Source organism: Micropterus dolomieu, linkage group LG06 (assembly GCF_021292245.1).
Source record: "Micropterus dolomieu isolate WLL.071019.BEF.003 ecotype Adirondacks linkage group LG06, ASM2129224v1, whole genome shotgun sequence".
Classification (NCBI taxonomy): domain Eukaryota; kingdom Metazoa; phylum Chordata; class Actinopteri; order Centrarchiformes; family Centrarchidae; genus Micropterus; species Micropterus dolomieu.
In genome coordinates this window covers 1,531,367-1,539,675 of record NC_060155.1, presented here as the reverse complement: position 1 = coordinate 1,539,675, position 8,309 = coordinate 1,531,367, and the positions used below count along the sequence as shown (strand labels likewise).

Below are 8,309 nucleotides of genomic sequence, written 5' to 3'. Positions count from 1 at the left end.
TCCCAGGACAGCCATCGCACACTCACTGCGAGCAAACACTTACTCTCTGGAAACTTTGGAATTTGGACGGCCTTCATGCCTCGAAAAGGAAAAAGACAGTTAATTGTAAAGCCACACAACCAAGAAACTAGAATGAAACAATTCATTGAAAGAAACTCAGGCAGCTCCCCTTGTTTTTATATGAAAGAGCTATTCAACTGAAAAATCATCAAAGCAGAGTTTACTAAAAAATAACTAACATCAGTGAAACTAACAACTATTAAAGTATCAAATTCATTTTCTTACATCTAATACAAAATTGATGGCTCTCAATCCCTTCTATAACATAAATCCTTCATAGATAATACCTCACATTGCTGCCTATCAATCTGTACTTCTGTTTCAATAAATTTGCAAACTTTATCAGATGTCATCATTTTTCTAGTTTTGTTCCTTCTCCTCGACCAAAAAGTGTCTTCAGCCTGTTATTCTGAACTGAATTTCCTTTATTATCATAATACTTCAGTAGGCTGTTTCAACTACACTTTTCTTTTCTGTATCCAGCAGTCATTGCCGTTCTTTTACTAATCTGCTCACTGTCAAGCTGTTATTGGTTCAAAAAACTTTTATAACTTCTGTTATTATTAACTCATGAGTAACTTGCTATAACGTGCTGTTGTTATCCTAGAAAGGTGCAACAGATCACAAAACTCTCATAACTTTTGGTTTAGGGCTGAACTGCTCTCTTTTTCTCTCTCTGCCTGCTGTCCTCCCCCACATGGACACACTCACTCACACTCACACTCACACAGACACAGCTGCACCTCAGCTCCTGCTCTGTGCCTCTCTGCTAGCGTGAGCAAACTCCTTTTTTTCTCTTTTCTCTTCCAGTCTCCATTATTCAGGCGTGGACTGCCACTTCAGAACTTAATTTTGCACATAGCTTTATCACAATTCAATCTGAGACTGCATCAAAGCCGTCTTTTACATTATACTAGTCCACATTAACTATTTCATCAATATATATTCATTACTTTATAACTCCTTCCATCAACTTCTTATACTTATTTATATCACCATATCAACTCTATTCATCTGTTATCCTTAAGCTTTATGTTAGTTTAATATTAGATCAGTTATTCAACTGTCATTATTTTATACTTTTTATCTAATGGTCTTAAACATGAGGCTTCAAGACTCAAACTATTAGTATTATTATTTTAGGCCTTGGTAACATTTATATGCACTTTTTCTTAACACACAGCTATCGACTATATTTTCAGCAATATTTACATGTACGTACGTCTCTGACTCCTATCTCCTGCCGGCCCCTGACTTAATTTACATTACCTAGGTTTTCAAATGGACTTATCTGATGCACTTCCTCAACACAGACTTAATTTACACTGCCTAGGTTTATTTTCAAATTGACTAGTCTGATGCACTTCCTCAACACAGACCCTGTTTACACACAAATAGCCTCTCAATCCACTTCCTCGACATGAGGGCTTAGACAGAAATGATACACTTCCTCAACACAAAATCTGTCTTTACAAATCGCTACTCAATCCACTTCCTCAACATGAGAGCGTAAACCTCTTTTAACTTTAAGCACGCTTTATTCTCCTACCCTGCCGCCGTCCTATTTAGGCTCCTAGCGGTAACGTGCTGCAGTACATCTGCCCGTGCAGTCCTAACCTACCATCGAAGAGCCCCAACACTCAGTTGAAATCCTGCAATATAAGTTAGCGGTAGCCACAGAATGACTGTCTTATTAGCCAACTTGCCCATTTCAGCCCTGACCTAGTGAGTGAAGCACCCCAGCACTCAGCTGTGATTCTGCAATCTCCAAGTCAGCGGTATCCGCAAGCGCTTAAATTCTTATCTCTTCATCAGCTCACTTCGCCTATGCAGTCCTGTTCTGATTGGATCGAAGCTCCCCGACACTCAGTTGAAGAACTGAGATCCCTAAAACAGCGGTATTCACGATAATGGCTGGAAAACTCTTATTTTATTTACAAATCTTATTTACATACTTATTTACACTTAAAAGCCAACAATTAAACATAAAAAGCGCATCTAATCTACCAGCTTTGCAAGCAATTTGACACACTGCTTTTTTGCCTGCATTTAGATTTGCACCCATCTCTGACACATCAGCGGTTCTCAATCTGTATGTGCTTTGTCTTTTTTTAGTAAATTTAGTTCATTTTTAGTGAATTCAGTTACATTTTCAACAATTTTCCTTAATTTTTTGTACTTTAACTAGGTTCTAGAGTGAGGAAGCTTTCAGAAACTTCACCTGGGCGGAGAAGCCTGTACTCAGACACACTATTATGCAGAAATTTTAGAAAAAGGTTTTCTGCTTACCTTTTTAAGTACGCATATGTGTCTCTGAGATACAGGTTGTCCGTCCTTGGTCAAGGTCATCCTGCCCCTGTTCAACTCTCCTGGCACAGCTCGACAAGTAATGTCGTGTAAAAATTCAAGACTTGGGCCAGATAAGAAAGCTTGAACTTTTACCAACATTTTTATTATCAACAAAAACAGACACCAATTAGAATACAAAAGTTCCACCGGAGTGTGTCAGAGATCGGTGCAAAATAGAGCCCCATTCTGTTACCAGAACAGAGACAGGAAAACCATGTAACGACTGACTTTCACCTCCTTTTGGACCTCCTTTTATAGCTCTGTTTCTTGGCTTCATATCATCTTTTGGCTCTCTTTCCTACTGCACCTGAATCTGGGAAAGTCCTTGACTGCCTGCTCCTCCTCTCTGTGTCCTCTGCATGCACTCTGCTTGATCATGCCATTTCTTCCATAACCTGACTTTTGTGGAATAAACTGGTGTTTTTTGTGCTCTGTGCTAGAAACAGGACATTCTTACTGTGATGGACTATATTGATGTATGTTTTGTAATACAATTTGCACAAAATCTGCTTCTATATTTTCCTTTGCAGGTATTTTTGATGCTGCCTCACTGTGCTCCCTCCCTTTTCTCCCAAAGCACATGAGCTTGCTCACACACACACATGAGCCTGGGCAGTTAGATACAGAAAGGAGCACATACACTCAGAGCTGTAGAGTTTTAACACTGTGATCCTAACTTTACACTATAAAATAATACTTTAAATGATGACAATGTAGACTACCATTGCTCTAGTAATTAATGATAACAATTTAGGCTATAATGCTCCAAATTAATTCTCAACACTACACTGCCAGAATTTTACAAGGAGAAGAAGTAGATAGAAATGACTCATTCTAAGGTAATAAAAACATAATGGTTCATTATGTAAGGTCTTTATACAGCACTGAAAACATTGTTATGGATATTGCATTGCATTCCCGTCAATAGATCCTCAGAAATATTATACACTGAACCTTTAATTGCGTTGAGTGGAAAACACATTGCTGCACCTCTTTATAAGGGTTAAAATCTTAAAGCATTAATTCCCCAGTCAATGATATTAAATCAGATGGTTTACCAAATGGTGCACAGTATGAGGAGTTATTTGACAAACACTTGTCACTTTAATGTTAAGTGTTATTTAATCCCCATTAAGCAATTATGACCACTAGAGGGCAGAAAAAGAAAGAAAACAGAATAAACTCTCAGCAACAGAGCTATTACATCAATTTACCAAGCAACCCTTCCACATTCCAGGGAGTTATCTGACTCATTGTTCATGTCAAATACATTGGTGCTCAAAATGAATGGAAATCAAAAGACAAAATTCAATAGCATTTTCAGCAACACTGTAATCCCAAACAGTTGTACTAGCTCATAACTAATGAGGTCATTACAGTCAAATGTCCTTATGCAGTTGGCCAAACTATAAAGTATTGAGCTCTGTTGAGATTTATGCCACTTTAATTGAATAGGGCTCAAAATTTGATAGCTAATTTCTGTGGAACACTCAAAAAGTTTAGGAACCATACAGTTGTGTCATGACGTTATTGACGTCATGACGTTTGGTGGGTGGGTCTTATCTCTCCCTCAGGAAAGCTGAATCAGCCATCTTGAATTTGCCTTCATGCGGTGAAGTTTTCATGGAAGTTTTGGAAAGCCCCACAGTTTAATTTGTTTTTATTTGTTTGCAATGCGCACTTTTATCCCCTTGCTTCAAACCACCACCTCAGTTTTTTTCATCATCATTATTGGCCTGCCTTTTTTTCAGCGCCGTCTTATTATCAGCCCTGATTTGGTAAGTAACTCTAACGTTTTTTTATTGTTTTTTTAATTGAATTTCGATAAATAGTCTTACATTTGGAACTGGGAATACATGTGTACAATGTGCACAGTGAATATTTGTTGTAAATAGTTTACAAATCCAAGTAATTGTAACTTTAGAAGTTGTTGAATCTGACTTACAACGGTGTAAAGTTATCAGCGGGTTTCCTGGAAGAACTACATTTCCCATAATGCATGTTTTCCCGGGACAATGACGTGGAGGAACGACCATGAGTTTGAACTGTCTCGTGGAGTCAGAACCGTTCTTTATGTCTATGGTCCGAAAGCATAACGTTAACTTATCCCTGCTTCCCGGTTTCTGTCGGTTGTTGTTTTCGCTGTTCGCTGGTAATGCATGTGAGTAACGTTATACTTATTTCAATAAGTGTCCGCGTTACATAGTCAATATTTTAAGTTGTCGAGCTGTGTGTTTGTGTGCAGCGTGAATCTAACAATGCTAAACAACATAATGTGGGTGTTATCATGATGCTAACAAGGTCTATGTGTGTATTTTTTTGTAGGCTCAAGTGTGTGGTTGTGAGATCATCATCTAGAAATCCTTTTTAAAAGTTCAGGTAGGATGTATTATGAAATAGTGTTATTAAGAATTGGTTTTATTTTATGTGTTTCCACAGTCATTATTTTGTCATTTCTTTAAATGTTTTTATTTCAACTGTGGGGTCCACAGTTGATCACTTGAACCCTTTATTAATACTTTGTTAAAAAAACAAACAAACATCAACAACAGAAATAGCATAAGCACACAACTTTGATGTTGTGCTTGTTAATGACTAACTTGCTCATCTTTTAACCTTTTCATTTTACTATAATTACTGTAGCCTACAATTAATGTTTTTCATAGATTTGGAAACTTTTTATCTGTAAATTCACTTTTTAAAATTTCATTTATCATTATATTTTGAACATTAACTAATCATCTTTGTGTGCATGTTGTGTATAGATGTTGGACTTCAAAGAGTGCTACAGAGAGTCAGCGTTTCAAGATCAGACAGTTGCCAATAGGTGAGTTTTGTAAATCGTTAACTTTACATGATTCAGAAACAGATTATTTATAGATTATATTCAGACAACTATAAGAAACCATAGTGTGAATTGCCTGGACTGTGCCCTGAGGTTAAGTGATTATTCCATAAACAACATTGTCATCTCATCAGAGATTGACATCTTGACAAGATGTATTCTATCAGAAAGAGGTACCTTTAAAAGATACTTTCAGCTTCAATTTGAAGATGTCCAAATAACTATTGTTTTCGTGAAATTGTATTATTTTTTTCCCTTTGTGTATTATTAAAGTATTTACAATAGAAAGTAATTCATTTGAAAAATATTTTACTAAAGAAATGGTGAACCAAAAATACAGATTCTACCATCTATAGCAATGACCACCATCAGAATATGGAGCCATTTAACACTTTTTTCTTTTCTTTTTATAAGTGTTTGCGCTGCATTTGTGTAATTACTATTGTAATGTCTATTTTTTGTCCATCTAGGAACAACGTGATGTAAATATGAGACGGGATCTCGTCCTTCGTGCACTTCCTGTGTACCTGCGTGAAGATGCCTCCAAGTTCTTCAGAACCTGTAATGTAAGTGTACTGGCCTCACTATCAATCCCTTTGCCTAGCTATTCAGTCAGCTTAAACATATGACATCACTCCAAAAACTATAGGAGAACCAGGCGGGTATTTCAGAAAGCAGGTTATGTGAAAACTCAGAGCGAACCCTGAGATGAGGGAAACTCTTGAGTTATCCAAAAGAGAATTTTGATTCATTTAGATGAGCTCTTACTTCGGCCGCACAGTGAATATCAGACTACACGTCATTGCTGACGTGCTCTCACATCAGAACAATCGTCTTATTTTTAGCTTTTTTTTTTATCACTTTGCAGGTTTAATCAATCACCTTCCAGCAGCCAGAAAAAGATAAATAACTAATAATACTATACTATTTAGAGTTGAATTACCTAACTCAGATCAGCTGTTCTGGAACTGAAAACTCAGGGTAAGTCAACTCAGAGTTCAGGGTTAGGCTTAGAGTTTGTTGAACCTCCTTTCTGGAATAACCCCCAGGACCTGTTTACGAAGTTTACTTGAGTTGTTATTCTCAAGTAAACTGTTATTCTCAAGTTATTATAAATGAAAAGGTAAGTATAAAGCATTCCACAAAAAGTATGCTAACAGATGGTGTAAAACTAACATAAGATATAAGCATATGTAAAGAAAATAGTTTAAACATGTAGCTTAGTTGCAGTCTAAGTGCCAGTAATGTTTAGAGATCATTAGCATAATTTGTATTCAGGGGCTGAACTCATTCTTGTATTACTTGTGTTTTATAGTCAGGAGACGGTCCAGACCTCACTGACACTCCAGTGGCTCTCCTGACAGTCGTAACGGATAACACTACTGATGCGGCCCTCTTCAGCCCTGAGAGCATCTGTATTGTCGTGGAGGATGAAATACTTGCGAGTGGTTCCACAAATCTGGCTGACTCATTTCTCCTGCTCTTTGGGTACGTCTATGCACTAGACCTACAGTACCCAAAGAATCTCGAGCATTTACATTTATACAAAAAGTTGTAATGTGTCTTGAGGACAACATTACAACTACTACTGACGCTGAAGAATGATTTGTTCAATGAGTGAATCACTCAGAATGGACTATTTGTTGAGCTGAGTATTGAGGACGTTTGTTGTTTTTGCCTCAGATTTAAGATGAGACTGTTTGCCTCTTCTACCTCAGACTTGATTCATTGATTGTTAATGGATAAATATCAAAACATTGACGTATTGCCCAGCCCATGTTTTTGCACAATTACTTGTTGGAAACGACTGTTCAATCCATGCACTATACATGTTTAATGTTCTGTTACATATGCCTGTGTCTCATGTGACCTTGTTATTTGTACACACTGATTATAAAAATCACAACATATAAATAGGAAAATGTTGGCGTTATTTTGTCACTTATTGGGAGAAGTATGCTATCTGGAGCCATTTACTTCCAGTCTTTGTGCTAAGCTAGGGTAGTGTTGTGTGCGTCAGACAGTTACGGCACACACGGAGATGAAAAGGGTATGTGTGGACTTATCTAACTCTGGGTGATATGGTGAATAAGCTAAAGTCACAAAAAGTCGGCGTGTTCCTTTAAATGGCTCCACATTCTAATAGTTTATTGCTGTTGAGGATGGATAATACTTAGAATCTTATATCATTTTATCATGAATCCCTTGTGAGCTTTTATCATAATGTTTACTGAAAAAATGTGAGATGGAGACCCAAAATACTGAATCTACCCTCTGTAGCAATGACCACTATCAGAATATAGAACTATTAACACTTAATGTACTTTAAAACACTTTATTTCCTTTTATTTTAATTCATGACAAGCACTTTGTGACTGATCTCCTTTGATTCTCGTGCCTTTTAAAAAGCACATTGTTGAATAAAAAAAGTTGCTAAATTGTCACTGTGGTGTCACTTTCATCTTTTCTGACATTAGCTGATTATAATTGTGTAGTTGGCCGACATCAGTATTTTAGTGTAGAATAAATTAAGTGCATATCCCACTTTGAGTAGAAAATTATAGGAAATTTAGTGCATTTCCTAGAGTATGAGTTTAAGAATATGAATTTTTTTGAGTCTATTTCCCACATTTTATGAGTTTAAGAAAAGTGAAAATTTTGAGTGCATTTCCAACATTTTATGATTTGAAGACTATTGAAATTTGAGTGAATTACTCACTAATTTTAAGTTGATGAATATCAATATTTAAGATAACATTGAGATAATTTAAGGCAACAGTAAATATAATTTTTAATTTAAGTAAACTTAAAAATATCACTTAAATATTTTTGTGTAATCTGTTAAAATAATTTGAGTTCTGAACTTATGCGGGTTTACAGTGCAGAAGCTGGAGTAAGAGCAGGTGTGGCAGGGAAGGCCTGAATAAATAACAGCTGTGTTCTGATATACAGTTGGGGAAATAAGTATTTGACCCCTTGCTGATTTTGCAGGTTTGCCCACTTACAAAGAATGCAACGATCTATAATTTTAATCATATGTACATTCTAACAGTGA

At 36.4% G+C, this 8,309-nt stretch overlaps 1 long non-coding RNA gene across 2 annotated transcripts; it reads left to right on the top strand.

Moving 5' to 3' along the window:
* The first annotated feature begins 3,451 nt into the window (after window positions 1-3,451).
* LOC123973140 lies at window positions 3,452-7,698 on the top strand. Of its 2 annotated transcripts, none has more exons than XR_006825538.1 (5): window positions 3,452-4,187; window positions 4,735-4,788; window positions 5,175-5,236; window positions 5,725-5,820; window positions 6,570-7,698. It is a non-coding gene; the product is annotated as an uncharacterized LOC123973140 (long non-coding RNA). The 2 variants fall into 2 exon arrangements; XR_006825539.1 differs by lacking the exon at window positions 3,452-4,187 and adding an exon at window positions 4,233-4,570.
* Window positions 7,699-8,309: the final 611 nt, after the last annotated feature.